We start from the raw sequence: 20235 nt of genomic DNA on the forward strand, positions 1-20235 counted from the left end.
TAAAAAAAAAAGTAAATTACTATTGGATAGAAATGTTAACAAATTGGTCTCCCTGGAGTGCACAGTTGTCTGTTTACTGGCTTCAAATGAAGTCTGAATGTTTAGCTGAACTACCAGTACTGAAGCCTCAGTCACTGAATACTGAAAACACTACTTTTGCAAGCTGCCCTAAAACAATTCATTAATTCAAATAAATGTTTAATGCACATGTGCTCTCTGTATGCCACTGTTGAAAGGGCTGGATTTCATGCAGAATGGACAGTACCAAACTACAAAGTTATTCCATGTCTTCTTTTGGAATAATATGTAAGATTTAGAAACACTTAAATCACATGATGAAAGAATAGCAATGGAAACAGGCCACACACAGCCAAGAACAGTGACTCTCCTAATTAAAGGTTAAAATAATAAATTTCAATGATAATATGACTGAAGAATTGTATCCTAACAGCTTAATTCCAACATTACAAGCATTTCTCATATCTTAAGTGAACTCAGAACAAAGATTACAAATTACTTCCTCACACAGTGAGTATGAAGTCTGCCAGCTCTAAGAGGTCATTCTGGCTTAGAAATATGAAAGGATGTGAAAAGACAGACCCCAAATGATTTTTTTATACCAATAACAAATAGGAAGTTTTAAGTGAATTCTCTAACAGCTGTTATCAAAGATAATACTCTGTAGAAGCATATTCTTCATTACTGAGTTCAGTTAACTGGACCAAGAATGGAAATTACTATATCTTATAGAAGATACAAGCTTAATTATTGATCACAAATAAAATCATCCATAGCTCTGCCACAATATACAAGACATTTTACAGCTTAGCAAGGGAGTCCATTTGTAAACTTTCCACTATCTTTTTCTCTTGAAATGATACTATCCTTTAAGGTTGTTTCTCTAAAAGAACCCAACATCTGCTCCACTTGTATACAAGGAATTTAAGCATTTTCTACTGTCATGTATAACTGATCATAACTAATGAATAATTTAAAAAAGAATCCAATGAACCCATGCCAGGTACACAAAAATCTATAAAAATCCCTTCTTAGCAATAACTATGGATGGCATGTGCTTCTGATTCACTTAGAAAGTCATTCTTCTTCTAAAATTCTTCAGGTTTTTCAGAACTGTCATGTTTTGTGTTCTCAAAGATAGAGTTTTGCTAAACAATAAGCTTTTAGTAAATTTTGACTGACATGATTCCTCTGCATGTGTTCTAAACACATCCTACCCAAATTCATATCTACATTAAACACTACTAATCCTGAGTGTTCAGTAACCATGGAATGCAGAACACGAGTTCTGAAAGCACAATATCCAAGTATTCTCATCTTCATGGAGAAGCAGTATCCACTAAACAAAAGATGAAACAAACCATAATATTCAGTTATTGCATCTTCTATTTATTGATTTTTGGAGTTTTAGAAATGCAAATGGTTTGTTTTAGGTAAATTGGTGAAAAAAGCAAAGACATTTAACCACTTTTAATTAAAATTATGAAACTTTATATCTCACCTCTGAAACTGATTTTAATTAAAATTGTAAAATAATACCTGCTACAGCTTGAGTTCCATTGAAGCTAAGAGACAATTTGTGGTTCTTCAAGATACATCCAATGTCAATTACTGCCCTCCTGTTGCATTTTACCTTGAAGAAAAACACTGTTTCATGAAGTAAGATCTACTTGTAATTTGTAATGTGCTTGGCACTGTGCTTACAAGTTTATATGCAGCAGCTGTGCTCATCCTCAAAACAATGCTACAATGGAGAATATTTTAGAAAGGTAGAATGTAACTGACCTTAAATAACCTGTCCAGGGTCACTGAGCTACTTCCCATTACTGACAACACAGAGTATATCTTAAACCTTTTAACAAGAGGGCCCCAAATTGGACAAAACCTGCCAGAGAAATTGGATCAATCCCATCATGAGTAACTCCCATTTAATCTCAGTACAGTTATTTTTCTCTAATTCACCTTAATCTGACCATCTGTCTTGGCATGGAGGAGAAACAACATAGTGGCAGAGCTGGGTGTGTGCAACAATTTATCTTCCAAGTTTTGGCTTTCAGCTAGCCTTTATTGTTATATCTAGGAAAGATAGGCAAGATCAAGATCCTTAGTAAAATGACATTATAGAGTGGCCTTACCAGCAGTATTATTATTAATCCTGACCATGTTTAAAGTGGCATTAAATATTCAAGACAATGCTGATCTTAACTGTAGCAGTTTTTATCACATAAGCAAATGATTCGTGCCATGTTATAACAAATAAGATACATAAATGAGTAGTTTATACTTCATTCCTCTAAAAATGACTTTGTATTTCATTAATGAAAACATAGAACAGTGATTTGTTTGTGGAACTGAGTATTAAACCCAAAGCCTCACACATGTGAGGGAAGCCACATCCCCAGCCAAGAATGCTTGTTTTTGAATGATGCTGTTGGCTTAACAGTGTAGTGCCAGTCCAGCCTGACAAATGTCCTGTGACAAAAATTTTTATTTAACTGCTAAACACACTGATGTTTCATGGATAACATCAAGAAAAGTAGTTTACAGAAACCACATAACTTCCACCCTTTTAGAATTGCTGTACAATATTGTGTTCTCTTTGAGATGCATAAAGAAATTTAAATTCACACTTCACTAGCATAGGAGCAAGAACAGCATCTACTGTTCTTTGTCCATTAAGAAAGATTGTTCAACCAGGTTGGTGGAACACACCTGTAATCCCAATGGCTTGTAAACCTGAAACAGGAGGACTGCAAGTTCAAACCCAGCCTTAGCAATTTAGTGTGGCTCTAAGCAACTTAACAAAACTCTGTCTGAAGAAAAAAGAAAAAAAAAAGTTGGGGATGTGGCTCAGTGGTTGAGCACTGTGGGCTCAATTCCTAGTACAAAAATAGGCAGAAAACAAAAAACTCAATAAGCTACACTGTATAAAATGAATTTTAATTACTTTTTCTAGGAGCTGATAAGGGTACCTCTGAAAATCCATGCTGGAAAGTCATAGCAAAGAAAATAACCAGTCTCTAGAGGGGAATAGTCACAAAAACATAACATCTGGACAGTCACATCCCAAACAAAGCTGGTCTAAAGGTGAACTCTGTTTACTTTCTGCATTCTAGTCTACTCACTTGTGAACCTTGTTCTTGCACAGAAATGCTGTCATCATGGGCTATTCACGTCACAAACTTCTGAAGTATTCTCAACTTTCCTCTTCAGATCTCAACAATTGCCCAAGCCAGCTTGAATTACCAAAGAGAAACAGATGGTTCTGCTCCACAATCCTTCCCCTCTTCTTGGAATGCCAGTGATGATGGCAGGAACTCCCAGCAAAGCTTCTGCCTGAGCAGGGGCCACAATACCCAAGGCTAAGAGTGCTCTTGAGTGCTGTTGTTTTGGCTCAGTGTTAGAGCACTTGCTTAGCATGTATAAGGCACTGGGTTTGATTCTCAGCATCACATAAAAGTTAAAAAAATACAGTTCATCAACAAGTAAAGAAAATAATGTGTGTGTGTGTGTGTGTGTGTGTATATATATATATATATATATGTATATATATATATATATTTTTAAGAGTGCTCTTGGGATTTTAAAAAGCACAGCTGGGAGGAGACTCTCTTTCCTCCCTCTTGTGGGAGAGCCTGAAAATGACCCCCTGCTCTGTCACTGTTTACCCCCAAGGGCCTAAAATCATGCTGGCTTCTGTGGCATTTCATTCCTTTAATCCTTCTTCAGAAATCTTCCTTCTTCACTAATCCTCATTTTAATTTACGAAGGTTGATTCAACCAAGCATCCCAACTTGCACCTTCTAAACATTTCCAGACTGTGTATCCACCTCTATCATCGGTGCCTTAGCTCAGGTCCTCATTGGTTCTCATCTGGAGTAGTCCAACAGCCCCAGAATTCTCCTATCTCTAGTCCTCACAACCATCATCTGTGATACAGTTAACAGGAGAGACCATGTTCCTCACATACACCCAAACTCATCAATGGCTCTCCATTATTAAAGAGAGATCTAAATTCCTAAAAAGGACTCACCCCACTCTCTATATACAATCTTCTCTCCAGCCAAAGCTGTTCCTCCTTGACTCACATTTTAGCTCTGATTACCCAGAACTTCCTGGGTTTGGGCTGGAACTCAGATACACACATACACCACACTGAATTAATTAGTAAGTAGGAAGTTCCCATTCTTGAAAACCTGGAGAAGTCAAAGAAAAGTGGCTTTCTTCATGCTTTCCTCTAGGTATCAAAGTCATCACATTGATATTTACATTTCATTACATCAATATCCCTAAATATTGCTGTTATAGGTAACTGGCGCCAAGGTATACAACACACAACAGCAATTGTCTGAAAGAAAGAATCATATACTATAACTAAAGGTTCTGATCACCCACACATCTCTGCAGACAGAGTACCAACACTGACTCCCTGTGAGGCTTTCTCACCCAGACAGTGTCCCTCCTCCTCCACTGGAGCCACTACACTCAGTAGAAATCTGTAGCCTGGCACATGACCTCTTGTTTTTTAAGGACAGGACCATGTTCCCAGCATCCCTGGATCTCCAAGCCCAGTCAAGTTCTTAGAATACATTAGACATTTATAAATGTTTACAGAATATGTACATTCTGAGCTAAGCAGAACACTCAAAGAAATTTTCTGATTTTAAAAAAAAGTACACTGGATATCAGGTTTGAAAACTTGGGCTTCACCCATTAAATTTGAAGAAAATATTTGAAAACACAAAATATTTTCTAATATCTCTAACCTATTTTATAGTTAAAGAAATGATCATTGTTTCTGTAGAAAAAAAAATTAATAGGAGATGTTGAGAAATAAGGTCTGTTTTTTTTAACTTATAGAAAATTTCAGAGAAAACTGCATAAGCAGTCAAAAAACTGGTAAATTGGACTCCAACAGCAAATCTATTTGCTTCATAAGAAGTGAAAAGACTATAATATAGTAAGAAAAATCTTATACTTCATATATCTCATAAGAGTACATTTGTGTATATCCAGAATACGTAAGAACTACTACAAATGAACAAGAAGAGGACAGCTCATTTTTAAAATGGGCAAAGAATCTGAATAGGCATTTGTCTAACAAACATAAATAATGGCTAAAATATACATGAAGATATTCAATATCAGTTATCAGGGAAATGCAAGTCAAAACCACAATGAGATGCCACTTCATACCCATTAGGATGACTACTATGGAAAAATACCATGGCAAACTGTTGGCAAGGATATGGAGAAATGAAATCTTCAAACATTGCTGATGGGAATGTAAAATGGTAGAGTCACTTTATAAAACAGTCTAGCACAGTTACTTATGGTCCATAAATTTCACACCTAAATATCTACCTAAAGGAAACATAAGTCAACTAAAAAACACAAATATTCACAGCAGCATGATCATAAGAACCACAAAGTGCAAGTCACCCAAATATCCATCAACTGATAAATGGATAAATAAACTGCAGGGTATCCATATAACAGAACACTATTTAGCAATAATAAAGGAATAAAGTTCTGATATGTGGTACCTCAAAATAGGCTAAGAAGCCAGACACAAGGGGCCATATTTTGAATGATTTCATTTGTATAACAAATCCAGAACAAGTAAATCCACAAAGAGAAAAAGGAGATTCATAGCTACATGAAGCAAGAGTGAGTGGAGAGTGACAGCTAAAGGGTATGGGTTTTCTTTGGAGATGACAAAAGTGTTTCAGAATTAGAGAGCAAGATAGGCACACAACTATGTAAATATACTAAAACTCAGTGAATTGCACTTTTCAGGAGTGATCTTGATGGTAATATGAATTATATATCAATAAAACTGTTATTTTTTAAAATGGTTGCACAAAGTCATATAGTAACCCTTCTGCATAAGGGTCTCATTGAATCACTCTGCCTGTGACAGAATATTCTGTCATAAAAACACACAATCTGTTAAAACGGGGGAAATAATCTATTTTCCTACCAATAAATCCCTATTGCAACCAATCATAAAACCAGATCCAAAGTAAAAAGAGCAAAGAACAAAAGAGCATGCAATTCCCAATTAGCTGGCAGGTTACAGAATGAAACTAACCAAACACTACAAAAGAAAAAATGTTTATTAGGACTGCCAATTTCTTTTCAATTACATGGATTTAAACAAGTCAAAATCCTTTACATTTATAAGAAAATCTTCCAGATTCTTTATTAGCGCATAGCAAGGAAAAATAAGCATTCTCTCCTATAACCAAATTAACAATCCACAGAATGTCTGTTTGTACTTGGCAGCATGAACCTTTCATTTTGGAGTGCTGCTAAATTAAACAAGCCTATGTTGTATTGAACACAATGAGCCAGACACCCTGGCATGCTCCTACACTTCATTAGTTGGTGCTGGAGTACATTAAAAATAAAGAGGATACTATTAATAATGGCAGTGGTGATGACAGAATAAAGTTATTGTCAGTCTTTTCAACACTTCCATTATCTAGTCTACAACCATGGAAACATTCAAACAACTTTCTACTTTTTTTCTTCTTTTTTTGTGGAACTGTGGATTGAACCACACAGACATGTACTACCTCTGGGCTACATCCCCAGACCTTTTTATTTTAATACAAGGTCTCACTAAGTTGCTGAAACTGACTTTTTACTCTCTATCTCCCTGTTGCAACCTCTGAAGTCACATAGAACTTTCTAAGATTCTACCAATACCCTTTTCTGTATGCATAAGAAAGCACTGGACCTTAGAGATAGAGAGAACTGAATTCAAGTGATACTTTTTTGTTTGTTTGTTTTTATTTTTTTAAACATGCTTGCTACATACCCAAGGACAAACTTCACAATTTTACTGAATCCTTGTTGTATTGAGAACAAAATGAAGTAATGCACACAAAGAGCACAGTGCAATGCTCAATCCACAGCCCACCACAAATATCCTCACTGTTCACAACTCTTCACAGCAAATACTCATTTCAGGACTTATATCAGAGTAGGGATGATTAACACTGGCCATCCTTCTACCTTGTGGACATCTAAAGATCTATGAAGATTTCACATTGAATGAATAATCTTTCTCCTTCATCCACCTCCCACATGGGTTTTTGAAAAAGCTGTTAATAAAGTCTCATTTAAACATATTAAATCAGGGCATGACACAAAGCATTCATTCACATAACAGGTATTTTGAGAGCACTGAACTGAGAGAGAGAGAGAAAGAGAGACATGGAGAGAAACACTCTCTATTATAAAGAAATGGCTATTTTGCAGTTTGATAATTGGTAACCTTTTCATAAAGACAGATGCAATCTCATTATAATTCCCAAGTGTCAGTTATCTGTTCTTAAGGTAAACGAAAATGGAAGTGGGATGGTTTCAAGCACCAAGAGAAGATGTGGGAAGATATCCTTTCCCATTGACAGCAATTAATGTTTGAGTGATGGCTGCTAGAATGTTCAGACTGAAAAACTTTCTTATATTAGAGCAGACTGAAATATATCTAAAACAAAACACATGGGGTTTAACATACACAAGCACAAGCTTTACCTAGGTGTCGTCTCTAAACAAACCAAGGAAGGAAAAGCTTGTGTGAAATTTCAATTGCACTTCTATAGATAAGGTGTGGGGAAGGGGATAGTGGTTTTCAGCCATATTCCCTTGCTTGATGTCTATTTAAAGACATCATCTAGACTCTGTAGGAATAGACTCTCTCTGCCTAGCTCCACACAAATTTGCATCATGCCACACACTGGAAAAAAACTTTTAGTGTTAGAAGAGAAAAAATTTCTTAGAAGGATGGCAATTTCTCAGAACTTTGGGATATCCCTAAGGAGTTTCACTAAACTCTGAGCTCATTATGGACCTTGTGCCCCAAAGCTACTGCTCTTCCCTCCCTTTTCTAAAACTTCACCCATAAGACTTTGAGTTAACAGTGACCCTGGGGGAGACCTGGTCAGTTGCAGAGTTTACAGAAGGAAGACCTGAGCGGCTCTCATCTACACTGTATATCAGCACTTGGCATCACTCCTCCCACTGCAGCTCAGTACTATCACCCTGATTGCAAAGCTGTTTCATCTCAAAGAGTACAAATTCTCAAATTGTGCACAGGAAGACTGAACTTCTCTATCTACCCAACTTTTCAATCAAATGATCACTTGCTATGCCAGTCTAAAGTAAGCTTTTTGCCTAATATATGAATAAACTGTTTCGAATACACAAAATTCAACCCACTTAATATGTAATAAAGTCTTTTATTGGTAGTTGTAGATGGACATAATAGCTTTCTTTCTTTCTTTTCTTTCTCTCTTTCTTTCTCTCTCTCTTTCTCTCTCTCTTTCTCTCTCTCTTTCTCTCTTCTCTCTCTCTCTTTCTTTCTTTCTTTCTTTCTTTCTTTCTTTCTTTCTTTCTTTCAGTGCTGAGGACCTAACCCAGTGCCTCACACATGCCAAGCAGTTACTCTACCACTGAGCCATAATCCCAGCCCTGTAATTATGTCTTAATGTCTATTTAAATGTAGTATAAAAATTTTAACAAATGAAGTTAACAGGAGAAATAAAGAATAAAAGATTAAGGTGGACACAATACCTTTATTTTATTCTTATGTGTTGCTGAGGATCAAACCTTGTGCCTCATACATGCCAGGCTAGCATGCTATGACTTGAGCCACATCCCCAACAATCAAGTTTTCAAATATTATAATAAGTTAAAATCAAGGCAAAAGACCTAAAAACAACTCAATATGTTTAAATATTTTCATTACATTTAATGCCTAAGAATATCTCACACATAAGGATCACAAGTATGTTCTTAAGGAAGAGAATTCTTTATGTTAATAGGAATATTGAATAAAAGAAGTCTTTGAATAACTCGATGTTTTCTTCAACAGTTGGGTACAGTGGAACACACCTGTAATCCCAGCAACTCAGGAGACTGAGGCAGGACGATCAAAAGTTCTAGGACAGCCTCAGCAAGTTAGCCAGGCCCTGTCTCAAAATAAAATAAAATAAAAGGTTCTGGGGATCTAATTTACTGGTGAAGTGCCACTGGGTTCAATCCCCAGTACCAATAAAAAAATGTTACCTCAAAAATGTTCTTTTTTTCCTATTGGATTAGCAAAGGTTAAAAAAATTAACAAAACTTGGTATGAGCAAGGGTTTTGAAAATAGTATTCTTATGAACATTGAGGGGGGGTAGTTTTTACAGATAACAGCTTAGCCATATTTATCAATATTTAAATTGTATAATATTTGACCTGGCAGCTATACCTCTAAGAACATAAATGAATAAGTATACTATCATCAACATACCACTATTCACAAGAAAGAAAAAACAAGTAACAATCTAAATGGTTATCAAAGGAGTAGATACATAAAGTATGATGGCTCTAAATGATGGACAGCCAGAGATAGGCTTGTAGCTCAGTGGTAGGGCACTTTCCTGGCATGTGTGAAGCACAGGGTTTAATTCTCAGCACCACATGTGTAAATGAAGATCCACTGACAACTAAAAAAAATTTTTGAAAAACTAGGCAGCCAGTTAAATGATCACCCATGATTTTGCAAATCAGTTTCAACTCACAAATAGAGATATATAAAACACATTAAAAATGACCACATAGTTTCATATATAGAGAGAGACTGATGTTTGTTTAAAGTCTTATATATACCTTTATATCCATCAATAAGTTTCCAAAAGTGTGTTAATGGTGGCCATTTCTTTGTGTAGGAGATGAGGACTTACTTTTGTCATTATGTTGTTTTATATGGGTAGAAATTTTTCTAATTATTATAATAAAAAATCACAACAAGGTTTTAAGATAAAGAAGTGTCTCTATATCACCAAAATTACTTCAAATCTTTTCAACTTCCTCTTTAAAAGAAAAGAATTCATTGAATATTGCAAGGAGATGTAACACAGGTTCTCCTTCTCAAAACCACACTTTAAAAATGACAAGATAATAGAAAATAAAATATTAGAGTCAAAGAGAAAGAGAAAGTCAAACATCATTATTCAAACAGCCCATATTCCTGGCATTCACCTTACCACCCATAGGTTCTATGAACTCAAACACTCCTAAAACAATATCCCTTTTACACCTTAATGAACCAGACTAAACAAATAATAATTAAAGATTTTTTAAAATGTAAAATCATAAAACACTTACCACAGTAAAAAAGTATTTAATTATTTTCCTGCCTTACATTCTTTCTTATCACCTTCATTAGGAACCTGAAAAAAGAAAAGAAAAGATTATTTTCTATCAAACACATGTCAGCATTAAAGGCAGTTAGAGAAAGCCTCCTGGAGGATATGAACATCTGAGATCCATCAGAACAAAACAGAAGTTAACAGAATAGGACAATTGGGAAGTAAAGTTGGGCACTATTACAAATCTAACCTATGTAAATGATTACATTCAGTGCATGTGTCTGGGGTACCATGGCAGGCTCATGACCTGCACCTGGACCCCGCCTCTCCCACTTGCCTGTGACTAAAGGCAAGTCATGTCAGCCCCCCTCTTTGAGCCTGTTCCTTATATGCATAATAACAATGCCCATAAGGAAGATTTCTAAGTAATATAAGGATTAATCCACATCAGAGGCTCTAAAGTATGTTCTTAGAACAAACTTTCAATGTTTTAACTCTTATAGCCTCCCATGTAATTAAAAACTCTGCCACTTACCACATCTACCCCTATTATTTATTGTGTTTCTTATAACTCTTATTGAAAAAGTGTATTAAAAATTCTCTCTCTCTCTCCTCTCTCACTCCCTCTTTAAAAAAAAAAAAAAGAAAAAGTGTAATGGGTGAGATGAGCTACCCAGACATGTAAGGCGAAAGAAAGTCCAAAGTGAAGTCTTCATTTGTTTGTTTAACAAACATCTCAATGTAAACTTTGTCAGGTATTTTGCTGGGTTCTGCAATTCTCTCCTATACAGAACAGACCCAGTTTCTCGCAAGAAGTGTCCTATCTACCAAGGCTCACACCACAACACAGGAAAGCTGCTTGAAGTGACAGACACTGGTTTTTCCTGGGCTGGGGGTATAACATATCTTAAGTGGCAGAATTAGGTGTGGAAGATTCTGGGTGGAAAGGATGGCATCATAGGACACATGGGGCCTTTGGAGAATGCTGATTAGCACTGTTATTAGGGTGCACACAAGAGAGCAATAAACAGGAGGGCCTTGCAGACAAGACTGTTTGTTTCCTTTCTGAAATGCACTGATTATCTTCAAACTGAAAACTGAGAAAAATCTTAGCTTTAACTTCAACTCCAATATCTTTTTATTGTCTTTCTTTTCTTTCTCTCTTTAAAAGTGAGAGAAGTACAAGCAGGAAAAAGAACCACCCCCTCAGCACATGGTGGTGGTGGAAGAGACAGTGATGAGTTCCACACATTTTTGCCTTTAATTTTCCCAAAATTCTTATAAAGACATTATTGTTCTTCTCACAGATTAGGAAGCTGAAGTTTGGAGAAGTTAAATAGATTTTAAATGTATACATTTAATCTGATTTTTATTTCTTTTAGGTTTTTGTTTTTCTGGAATTAGAAAAAAACAGTTCTAAACTACTCATGAAAAGGTAAACAAGCAAGAAGTGCCAGTAACATGAAAAGCAAGAAGGGGAAACTAGTTAGTTTTAAAAGATATTAAAACTTTTATAAAACCAATAATGTGATAGTGGTATATGAAGAAAAAGACTAATAACATACAAACCCAGAGACACTCCAGTACATCCAAAAGTTAACAATGCAATAAGAGTGTTCAAAGAAGGGCTCTAAAACCAACAGATGAAAATAACAGGCACACAGAGAAAAAGATAAATTTGAACCTACACATCATTCTGAAACCAGAATAAATCCTAGTTTGAACATTTAAATGTAAAATTGATGCCATGAAAGTACTAAAAGAAACCATGGGCAAATTCTAAAAATCTTGGAAGCGTTTCAGTGACTTAAAATCCAGATACCATAATAAGTAATATAGGGGCTGGGGATGTGGCTCAAGCCGTAGCGCGCTCACCTGGCATGCGTGCGGCCTGGGTTCGATCCTCAGAACCACATACCAACAAAGATGTTGTGTCCGCCAAGAACTAAAAAATAAATATTAAAAATTCTCTCTCTCTCTCTCTCTTTCTCTCTCTCTCCCTCTCTCTTTAAAAAAATAAGTAATATAAACTGTGAAATTAAAAGAAAAAAAATGTAAGACTTCTGTATATTAAAATATGTGAAGGTAAATGAAAAATAAGTGAAAATCTGGGGAAAACTACAATTTATATCACACAAGACTAATCTCTCCAATTTATAAATTTCTAGAAATTGAGAAGGGAAAAAAAGGAATCCAAAACAAAAATGTGCAAAACACATGAACAGAGAATTCACAGAAAAAGAAATACAACTAGTTTTTAATGCTCAGCCTCATTAATAATGATAGCAATGCACATTAAATCTACTCTATATTGATAATTCTCATCTATCAAACTGTTAACAAATTCAAGGGCTGTAAACATAGTACATTGGAAAGGTGCCAGAAAAATACAAACTCTCTCATACACTGCAATCTGCCCTCTTATATCTGTGGTATCCAGACTGGATTCAACAATCAGAGGTGAAAATATTTTTTAAAAAATTGTCATACTGAACACATACCAAATTTTTTCCTTGTGATTAGTCCCTAAACAATAACAACTATTTACATGGCATTTACATTGTATTAGGTATTCTATGAAATCAAAAGATAATTTAAAAGTATGTGGAGGATGTGCATAAGTTAAGCCTTTTTATAAAAGAGACTCAAGCATCCTTGAATTTCAGTATCCACAAACAACCAATCCTCCATGGATAACAGGAGAAACTGTACTTGTGGGAGTTCAAAATGGTACAATACTTAAGAAAGAAAGTATTTAACAAAATTATAAATGCAATGCCCACTAGTGCAGTGATCCCACTTCTAGGAATGTATCCCACAGATGTACCTGCACATGTATAAAATGATGCATATACAAGCTGTTTCACCACAGTATGGTTTGTGATAAACATAGAGATGACCAAAATACCCACCAAGGGAGCTGGTTAAATAAACAAGGAACTTAATAGATACTGTTTAAACAAAGCTGTTTTTTTTAAAAAAAAAAAGTGTTTTCTATAAACAAATATTATATTCTATCTAAATAAATACTAAAAGAAAAATATCTCAAAAGCATATAAAGAAAAAGCGATGGAACAGAATTAGTTACATAGTATGCTACATTTTATATAAAAAGAATATAGTATACTGGCATTTCTCCTACTATAAAAGGAAACAATTGACATCTATGAGAAATACATTAAAAGAGGTTATCTAAGAGGAGTGAAGGGGGGGAGAAGCAGTTGGAATTCAGATTTTCCCAAGCATGCCTGTGTCATTTTAACTTTTGAACCATAAAAATATGTTATCTATATTAAAAGAATTTTTAAACATTAAAAAGAATACTTAAAGAAAGAAGAGAAAGAGACATCTATAAATAAGACTTAAAACCAAGCTTTAAAGAGATTTTTTTGTTCTGAAATTTGATGCTGAAAAGTAATCTTTGTATGGTCATTGCAAAAAAAAAATGCTTTTTTCCTCTTTCAATCAAGTTAAAGGATATGATAATCTGTTTTTAAAAAGCTATTTGAAGGAGTAAAAAATTAGAAAAGAGGAGAGAAATGTACAATGAGGACACTCTAGTATAATGGTTCTTCATGTGTGGTTCCTGTACCAGTAGCATCAGCATGATGTGATAATTTGTTAAAATTAAAATTCTCAGGCTCACACCCAGACTACTGAATCAGAAACTTTGTACTAGTCCAGCAATCCTGGTAATACCCTCAAGCCTGAGAGTCACATATGTTGTCTGGTTCTTTCCACAGGTTCATAACAGCACCAGTCTGCATTTCAAACAAGCTCCAGGATCTAGGACCACACTTGGATAAGTAAAGCTGAAGTTCTCCTGGGGGAAAAAGGTATGTAACCTTCATATGGTTGAGTTTCCTATGAAATCGGTCCTCAGTATCAAATGAAAAAAGTCCTTTTATAGGCTTCCTAGCCAATATATCATGGAGCTACTTCCCCACATAAACTATGTACATAGAGAGTAAATGTTTTCAAATATATTCTTATAAAAACAATAACAACTATGAATCATCAAAATTCAACTCAAGGATCTTTTGATAAAAAGTATAAGTGGACCTAAAAGCTTTAAGAAATAGGAGAAAGAAACAAAAATAATCCATATTTCATAAATTCTGCTTGTGTTTTCTGAACAACTCAACCTCAAATGCATTAACTGCCCAAAATGTGCTCTCCATGAAAAAGCACCAAGAAGTTTGTTTCCCTCAAACCCTTTTCAAAAAAAAGGTACTCATGTTTATGAACGCTGGTCTTCCATTTGTTTTACATGAAGAGAAAGATCTCTATAGAAATCTTCTGAATAAAGAATTCTAGTTTAGACAGAAGTATTTAGAAGTCAAATGTAGTGGCACATGCCTATAATCCCAACATCTCTGAAGGCTGAAACAAGAGGATCTCAAATTCAAAGCCAGCCTCAGCAACAGTGAGGCACTAAGCAACTCAGTGAGACCCTATCTCTAAATAAAATATAAAATAGGGCTGGGTATGCCTCTGTGCCCCTGATTTCAATCCCTGGTACTTACCACCCCTCCTCCCCCCCAAAAAAAGGATAAAGAAATGTATATCTTTATTTTGCAAGTCACCTTTGAATAGCTTTTGGTGCTAAAAATTAATCAATGAAGTGACATTTTTATATATTTCCTATTTCATTGCCTTTGAGATGCCATCACCTGTAAGACACTAGAACATTCTTATTCTATGTACCACTCAGAAGAAAAACTGCCATGTGGTTACAACATGCCAATTTTAAGATTCCATCAATCTCAGTTGTGAGTCTTAAAAATCAATAAAATGCCTTAATTATAAACCACAGAATTGTATGGTAAATTATTTGTTTTCCTCCTAGCTAACTCTTATGTCTGTCAAATGTAAAACACCATAAAGGCATGCATGTTTTGTCCATTGAAAACATATCCTCTCTGCTTAGAAACTGAAACATTTTCAAAATCACTGTAATTTGTTATTTATTTAGTTTACTTAGGGACATGTGAATATGAAAAAAAGTAATGATTTTTAACAGTACTGACCTCTTTTACTCTGGAACATTTTACTTGCTCAAAATAATAAAAATTAATTATTTTCAACTTGGCTGACTTCTCATGTCAAAGAGATTCAATATATCACTAGAGAATTGAAGATATATCCTCTTCCAAGACGTCTTTACTTACATGTTTGTTTTCACAACATGTTTGAAAAGTAATAAGCAACAAACACCATACAAGATTTTTTAAAAATCAAAATAAATATTCTTTGTAGTGTTAAACAAGTTGAAGTAATTTTTGTTACACTGTAGCTAGTTTAAGCTAAACTTTATTTTAATTTTTTCTCTATCATAACTAAGAGTGTTTCAAATGAAAAGATACATAATGAGTCATACCATGAAGACTGACATATGTAGATTTATCTACATTTTCCAAATTTGCTAATATGAACACCAGTAAGTAAAAAGGTTATTTTAAAAGTGATTACAGCTGGGTGTGGTGCTGCTTACTTGTAATCCCAATAATTTGGAAGGCTGAAGCAGGAGGATCCGAAGTTTGAGATTACTTCAACAGCTTCAGAAGATCCCATTTCAAGAAGGGGAAAAAGGGCTGGAACTCAGTGGAAAAGTGCCTATGGGTTCAATCCAATCCCTATAAGTAACCCAGCCCCTAAGTGATAACATGAATGTATATTCTACTCAACCCAGACCTGCTATAGTACACACTGCTGTCATTTTCCAACTCTTTTCTCACATGAAACTGCTAAAATGATTCTAGTGTTTAGTGGTCAACATTTCTAATGTGAATTCCTATCAAACACAGACAAAATTTTGTGACAGGAAATAATCTTGCCTCCCAGGATTCTAGAATAATTGACAAAAGTGTCACTAACCAAGACCATGTCTTTGTTATATGTCAGACACTTTAGAAAAAAAGATAATTTTCCCATAAAAAAAGTTGTTTGTCACCCCTTTCTTGTTAAAATTAAGTAGATAATGGATATGTTCTTAATAGTATTCTCAAAGAGGCAGAAATGTCCTTAAAATTTTTTTAGTTATCAAAGAGGTTGGGGGACACCCTGGGGCATTTAGTGTTTAGGGGCCAGGATCTAGGCTTCACACAATGAATGTGGGATGAATCTGTATCATTAAGATTCATCCTGGTCACAAGAATTTTGATCTTAAAATGGTTTAATCTAGCCCACTTTAAATGAGCATTTCTAATAAGACACAATATTTAAAAGTTTTTATAGGAAACCCCACAGCTTGCCTCTAATTATGTAAGACAAAGTAATAACGGATGCTTCAGGAGAATAAAGAAACTGAAAATCCGTGCTCATTTCTTCACATTACACATTAACTCAACATAAATTTAAAATTATAAAAAGTACACATAGATTAGTATATTTCCTAACAGTATGAGATGGCATATACATCTCACCATAATGAATCCAAAAATTTCAATCTTGTTAATATTTTACTGTTATTACTAGCAACTGAAGGAATTCATTAGTGTTCCTTCAAGTAGCAGTACCTCAAAGCACAAGACACAATGGATGTGCTGCAACATGGTGTGAAAAGGGATCCATGGAAGGGCCATAGTATGACCTGTCCTGTGGGTAGACTGAGGCAGCCTGTAACTTACCTTGGCATGTCATCCCTGTTATGTCAGTGGTGGCGACTTAGTAGCGACTTAGAACAAAGCAGCCCATGCGGGAAAGGAACATCAATCAGATGCCAGTGGAAATGCCTGTCAATCACCAGATCTTCTGACTAATGTCTGTCAATCAGCAGGACTCCCTGGCCAATCCTGGAGTTCAGCCAACTCCCCTGACCAACTCCAAAGGGGCAAGGGCCCTAAAAACACCTTTTCCTGTCCCAAGCCTTTCCCTTCCTGCTGTAATCCCCATAAAAGTCCAGTCCATTTGAGCTTCCACCTCAGAACCTTCTCCTGTCCACTCTGTGGGTCTTACCAAGTTCCGTGTGGGGGAGATATCTCAATAAAGCCTTGTTCAGTGGTCCTTTTAAATCTGCCTCCTTTGGTTGCTGCCCACCTCACCTGATCTGATAAGCCCTACTTCAATCTAACCTCTCCTGTTTTATTAAATAAGGTTATCCCAACACTGTTTTCTCCATAGTTTCCATCTTCCTCTCCCTCTTTGATTTTCTTGTTTAAAGTAGATCCTAATACTTTTTTTTTTTAAACCTACTCAAACTCCTTCTTTAGCAGTAGGTGCAAGCACTTGAATGCATGCTGTCTTCCACCACAGCTGAAAGTTCTGGTTATAAGTGAGACAGCACTGCATATCATACATTGTTCTGAAAGGGTAAAGTTTCTAAGCTGGAAAGCTTGAATGTAAAAGATTAGGTATTATTAAGTTCCTCTGTTACACCCAGATTCCTGAGATAGTTAAGACAACACCCTATTGGCCATTTAGCCTAGGGCCCTGTGCAGTTCGTCACAGGGCTGGACCAATCAGTTTGAATGTGTAACCCGCTTACTAATGACCAATCACCCCCCCCCATCTGTTCCCACCAATGAATGTGCCAATCACGTCTCAAGAGTTGTTGTTCCATTTCCCCGCGCCTCAAGATGATTTGTTCTGATGTATGCAAAGCCCACTGCCCTCTCCAAAAAGTGTACTTAAGCTCTGCTCAACCTTTGCTCAGGGCTCTGGGCTGCTCTCCCTTCTTGAGTGAGCACAGAGTCCCAGCGCGCTACAATGGATCCCCAATAAATCCCCTTTTTGCCAATTGCATGGAGTAAGTCTCTTGTGTGGTCTCTCCCTCCGACGTTCCGCAGGACCCCCTTACAGTTCTCCCTTTATTTTTCTTTTATATGTAAGTGAAAGTATCATACCCACTTTCACTTATGTGTGTAGGTAGGTTCTGTTATTTACCAACCTCACTCCTCAGTACTAAAAGTGGGCTCAACAAACGCTCAACAACAAAGAGAGAGGCCTTGGTTCTGTGGGTGATAACCAACTGTTCCAGGCTAGAATAACGTGCTTCAATGGGAATCAAACTTTCCTTTGCCTGAGGCAAGCCATGGGCTACTGACCCCACCCCTAGTGTACAAAGGTCACTCTAAGCCCACCTCTACTCTCTCACTCAGGGCCAAATGATAGTTCAGGGGTGGAAAGTCCTTCCAGGAATCAGACAAAAGGCATGGAAAAAGCCTGTCCCAAAGAACTCACATACCATGCTGCATCCAATTTCAGAGTGGGTCTCAGACACACCCTCTGAAGTCCCACCAGGACCCCAGGAAACCAGATACAAGCGCTGGGAGAAGGACCAGAGGCAAGAAAGGGGCACAGGCCTGGGTGGGCGGTGGAAGCCCCATCCCATCACGTCCCAGCAGTGCAACTTTGGGCAGGGCACCGCACCTCTCTGTGCAGCCAGAGCATGAAGTGCACAAGTTAAGCCCCTGGCAAACAGCAAAGTGGAGTGGCCATGCCCAACAGTGCCAACACCTAGGCCCTGGGAGATTGAGGCGGGACCGGGGTCCCACTGAGGGCGAGGTCTGGCCTACAGCCCAGCCACCCTGAGCAATCCTGGGTGGCTGGGGCTGGTGGCAAAGCTGCAGCCGTGAGGCATGCTGGACTGCCTCCAATGACACTGGCCTCCCCTCTCACCACCCCCGCCTCCCTCGCACAGGCCTTGGTCTCTGCCTTCTCTCACCCTTCTCACCCCCCAGGGGCCAACACCAAGCCCACAGCCTGCCACACACCTCACATGCTGCCTCCTGTGCCTTTACTACTCCGCCCTCACCTCTTCCCAAACCTGGCCTGGAACTAGCTTGGTCCCTCCCCTTTAAACCACCCACCTTGCCCGACAGTGAGGACTAGTAACTCCTTTGACCTTCTATTCATATCCCCGCCCCTAAATTCACTCCACCCACTCCTTGACCCCAAAGGTTTAAAACCCAGGTGCTAGGCAACACCCCTTGTGTCCTCACAACTGCCCTAAGAGAGTATTACCATCCTCCCTATTTCACAGAGAAAAAAAAATTGGCTTGGCAAGATTAAGCAATGTGCTCCAAGTCACACAGCTAGGAAGTGGCCAGAGCCCACATTGGAATCTGGGCTCCTCTGATGCCCAAACCAGTGCCCTCCATGACAACCCCCAGGCCCTGTCCCTGCTTGCACCAAGGGGACTGCCTCTTAGCCTCAGTCTTCACTCCCCACCCCATCCCTGGCCCCAATATTCACCAAGGTGAAAAGAGTCATGCCCAGGAGGTCATCTGCTACAATACTGCTGGTCTTGATAAAATTTTTATGAATAAAATGTTTCAACTTCATTGCATGAATTTCCTAAGGCCTCACTGTGACATTTCTTGGGCAGGACCTAGAAAATGATGAGACTGTATTGAATTCTGTAGTCCTCTTGGGTGTCATTTTGCTGAAATAAAGTACAAAGGAATGGCATACAGAACATAGAATATATACATGATATTTGGGAGAAGATACATGGAACTTCTTCCCAGGGGAAATCGTAATAATTGTTTCTAAAGAAGAGGAGCTAACATTTATTGAAAGCATACATTCTTCCAGTCCTGGAGATGAAAAAACTAGCATAAGTGTTCATAGTTAGTCAGAATTTGAACCTGAGTCTGAGTTTGATCCTGTTCCACAAGACAGTATAGTCTACTTCTTCTGGGTCAGGTTCTGTAAAATCATGAGCCTCTAAGGTCAGTTTACCCATTTGCTGGGGTCATCCTGGGCTACAGCAGCTTACATGATAGTTATGTCTGTTAGAAAATGCAAGTCCACTCACTCTCCAAGATTTTCCACTCTTCAGGAAATAATTCTGCTCTATGATCCAAAGCATATGAATCCCCTTCTACATATCAACCCAGCCCAATCCACCAGTTGAAGGAGTGGGTAAGGAAGCAAAATCACATCAATGGAGCAGCTACAAGGTGCCTAGAACAGCTCCAAGTGCTGTCCACTGACTAACTCATTTAGTCTGATAATACTATATCAGTTAACACAAGCAACACTGGGCTGACAGCAGCAGGAATTGAAGCAAGGGTAGGATCCTGGCACCTTCGCTCCAGGGAAGCAAGGGAGAGGTGGTTATTAGCT

General features: G+C 37.2%; 1 protein-coding gene across 1 annotated transcript in view; it reads right to left on the reverse strand.

Moving 5' to 3' along the window:
* LOC144250585 (uncharacterized) overlaps positions 1 to 20235 on the reverse strand; it is a 123502-nt gene that overhangs the window by 67630 nt on the left and 35637 nt on the right. Inside the window, 1 exon segment of the mRNA XM_077793478.1 lies at positions 10181 to 10245. The gene's annotated coding sequence lies outside the window, so the exon portion shown is untranslated.

Source organism: Urocitellus parryii, chromosome 16 (assembly GCF_045843805.1).
Source record: "Urocitellus parryii isolate mUroPar1 chromosome 16, mUroPar1.hap1, whole genome shotgun sequence".
NCBI classification, from domain to species: domain Eukaryota; kingdom Metazoa; phylum Chordata; class Mammalia; order Rodentia; family Sciuridae; genus Urocitellus; species Urocitellus parryii.